Source organism: Clarias gariepinus, chromosome 8 (genome assembly GCF_024256425.1).
Source record: "Clarias gariepinus isolate MV-2021 ecotype Netherlands chromosome 8, CGAR_prim_01v2, whole genome shotgun sequence".
NCBI classification, from domain to species: Eukaryota; Metazoa; Chordata; class Actinopteri; order Siluriformes; family Clariidae; genus Clarias; species Clarias gariepinus.
The window spans coordinates 5,324,578-5,328,961 of NC_071107.1; positions in this window are offsets into that span (position 1 = coordinate 5,324,578).

The window sequence follows — 4,384 nt, forward strand, 5'->3', positions numbered from 1 at the left end:
TTAATAGGTATTTACAATAAAGAATGTTTAATGAATATAAATATGGTGGCATTTGTGAAATACTGATATTACATTTTCAAATTATGCATAGAAAGATATAAATGTATATCTGATGCTGTATATGGATATATATCTGATGCTGTATATGTATATATATATATATCATGTACATATAAACTCTGCTTTTTATAGGTTATGAGAAATATTGCAATTTTTTTACATACTGTAACTTAACTCACCCCTACAATTTTTTAATTGTGCAATTTGTGTTTTAATTCGTTAAATAAATAAAAAATATTAACATTGACACTTTAAGTTGCTAAATGCCACGGAATTAGTGGAATCAATTTTTCGCAGCATTATTATACATATTGGCTAACACCTAGTATATTTTTAAATTAATAACAGTAATTATAAAAATAAATAGACTTTTTAATTAGCTGGCATGCTGTTAGCTTCCAGTCAGGTCAAATTTTACTTTTGCACATACATATGTCTCTAGGGGCTTGGAAGTGTTTATGAATTCACCCTGAATACTTTTTCTTTTATGTGTGATGAAAAGCAACTTGCAAAAACAATTTGCTGGATTGGGGCTACATTCCCTGCATTCTGCATTCACCAGCAATGGGACTAAATGGAAATGTTTCATTCCCGGATGATGGAAATGTTCAATTATAATAATTTGATAAATGATGCAATCAAAACACGAGAATAATCTCAGGCAATCACAACAAAACTTACAGATAACCACATACTTTTAATGCTATAAATATGTGAAATAAGTGTGTGATTTGTTGTTTTTGGTCAGTCTGTATATTTATTAATATGATTACTCTACATTCACACTAGTAAAGTCAAGTGTCTGTGGTCCTTTCCATATTCTTCAGCTTGATTAATATGTTATGCATGTTCTAACTGTGTGTCATCAACATATCAAACAAAGCTAAGAAGTTTAGAAATAATTGTTTCCAGATTTAACATACTGTATTTAGGGAAAGAAAAGCAGTGGCCCTAGACAAGAACCTTGTTGGATTCCAAACTTTAGTCTTTTATGCATAATCAGCATTTATGTTTACAAAGTGATAATAGTCATCAAATTAGACTGGAACAAGGAAAATAATCATTCTTTTAACTTAAAAAGCATTTTCTCTTTTGTCTAAAAATACTGTATATTGTGGTCTATGTTAGCAGATTTTGCAGTGTCGCACACCCTGATCTAAAGGGACTAGTTGCTCATTTGTGACTTTAACCAGTACTGTTTTTTGTATTGTGGCAAGGCAACATTTTTTTTAATTTTTCTTAGATTCACTTTAATAAATAACTATACTAATAAACTGAATAAACAAACAATAACCTAAGTTAAGTACAGTAGAGGATTTAAACGACACCTCTATAGTCAGATTCTCTCACAATACCTATTGTAATACAAAACCATGTCACTAGTCAATAATGTGGAATTCCACAGCAGAAGGTCCTATACAGATGTGGCCATTAGGACTGTGTGTGTTTTCCCGCGAGATGCCGCAATTTAGCGCGCGTAAGTCTCACATTCTCAGGTGTTAAACAGCTGAGGGACTGAGAGTCAGCTGAGAGTGTATTGTGCTCAAGTCCAGGTGTTTTTTATACATCATATACATGTTTTTCAGTTCCTGTAGCCCTGGAGTCCTGGGAAACTGCTGTTAGAGAGAGAGAGAGAGAAAAAGAGGAACTGCCCTGTCAGTCACCTGCTTCCTCTTGGTGGTTTTTCTTAGAGAGTGACACCACTCTGAGAATAGTCATGTCATTCCTTGCATAGCAAAAGTGCTCACATTGTGCCATTTGTAGTGTGAGATTGTAGCTTTTGTGCACTGGCGCATGACTTTTGGGACGTTTCCAGGAAACCGGAACACAATGCATCCAGGAACGAGATGGCTCTTGCCTTGATGATTGAATTGCGACGGACTCTGTGCTCACAGGATGTTTTGTCGCCTGTGCGTCTTTATTGCATATGTGTATTTTCCATGTGATTATATGAGCAACTAGTTCAATTCATTGTCTCAAGAAACAGAGGAATTTAAATCAGCTGCATCGACAACTGGAGTTTTCCAGGCCACATTAAAGACGTTGATTAGGCGTGACTTATTTGTGTGTGTTAATACATACGATTACTTGTTTGTGTAAAAAAAATAATAATTCAGATTGTTAAACTATACAAAAATGACCATTCTTTTATAACATGTCTCTTATGCCAGAGAAAATTTGCCAATACTGACAATATTTATTATTAATTAATAACTTATTATACTATTGTATTGTATCAATTTTCCTGTTACGTGTTTCGGAAAAAAATCTGAACTTTGTGATTTGATGTAGCAACCAATTTATTTTAGAAAAAAATATTTTAAAAAAAAGGAAAAAGGAACAGATGCAATAAACTGGTTATAAGCAGTTAATTTTTACAGTGAAGTTTGTGAGTGCGCTCAGGAATAACCAGGCACTTTCAAACTTATGTTTAAAAGTATTTATCATAAGAAAAATTATTCAGATTAACCATGAATAAAGATCAGATGTTTCTATAGGATCTTTCTGACATATTCTTGGTTTGATCTAACTGCCAATGCCATGGTCTGCAAAGAAATTACAGGGCATGGACATCGACCAGGAGGTTATTTCGCTCTGAAATAGACAAAAGAACAGTATCACAAAGCTTCCAGGAGGCTGCCAAGAGGCCTAAAGCAATATAAAAGGAGCTTTCGAATGATCTGGCAAGTACTAGACACTTTCTCCAAACTTCTTGTGTTTTTACCTATGTGGGCTGTGATATACGGTGGCTAGATGTGGTGAAAAAACAATAAACAAGCGAACAAAAGTATCCAAGTATGCCCAAATCAACATAAAACATGTGGTAAAAATGTTTCAAGATCTGGTGAGTTTAAGGGAAAACATTTGGGGAATAAATTTTAAATATATAATGTATAAATGTTTAAATGTATAATGTTCTTCTTCTTAAAAGTTAAAAGACAAAGAAACTAACACAGAAAGAGATAGAAATTAACAAAAAAAACCAATAAGATAAAAACTAAGACAGCATGAAGCATGGTGCTGGTAGCATTGTGGTTTAGTGTTGTTTTTTCTTTAACTGGAACTGGGAGGTTCATTCCACTCCAAATATACCCAGTCAAAACCCAGATCCAAATTCTATCTAAATCTTTAGAATCACTGGAGAAAATTTTTTTTTAATTAAAATGTGCTAAGTTTGTAAAAGACTGTAAGTGCTGTAATACAAGAAACTGGTGCTTGGGTTAATTGGGTGGCACAATTATTCAAGCAGCTGGTTGTAAGGAAATGTTTTGTTGCTAAGGGGTTTTTGTTTGTCTTTCTATTTGATATCACAATTTTTACAGAAGTGTGTTGACTTTATATATCCACTTGGATATATGATTAACAGTTTTTCCCTTACAAGCTAGTTTTCAATCCAGTACAAGTCTCTGGTAATTAGCTGTTACTGTAGAATCAATAGCGTTTTGGAACAAGTTGGTTAGTACATGAAGGTGCACAATGGTTATAGAAAATTTATTGGTACATTTGACCAATCAGAATCCAGGACTCGACAGTACTGTGTTATAAGAGTACTTAGAACATTGAAACAATGCCAGGATAACACCACTGTTATTCTTCAAAGCACTGATAGGCTACCAGATTTATGCTATTTCTTTTATCAAACCTTTCAATCCCAATCCTTTTATCCCAACGTGTACCAGTATTTATTGTTATTATAATATTTTTATAAGCCGTTTTTTATCCAGTTGTCTACTGTAGGCTATGTTCTTCACTGGGTCATGGAGTTACCATCATTTACTGGCCATGTCAGCAGTGACATCACTGTGTGTGTTGCAAAGGGAGGCTCACTTCCTTTAATCACAAAGTGTTTCCATTTGATTAACTCTGCTTTGGCCTTCGGACAAATTTCCATCACTGCCATTAGAGATCTGTAGTGCAAAGATGCCATTCATCCTTGAAACCTCATGATGTAGGGACATGATATTGCAAAAAACACGGAGGTTCTTTTAGTTTTTTCTTACTTTTCTTTTCTTCTTTCTCTCCATTTCTTAGCAGTGGTGTGTGTTTTTTTGTATAAAGAAATAAAACGTAAAGATATTTAAACAAATGTTATTGATTTGTAAACATTCAACATCCATTTAGAGTTAAAAAATAATTATTTAAATAGATTCTTATAAAAAAAATCGTTAGGCATTTAAAAATAAAAAAGTATATACTGTATACAGTAGACACAAAAGTCCAGTGGGTGGAGATGAATCTAGTCCATCATCTCCTATAAAATGAACTCTTACCCCTAATCCCTAAAGCGAAAAGCTCTGTACAGTATAAAATGACACACTTACCT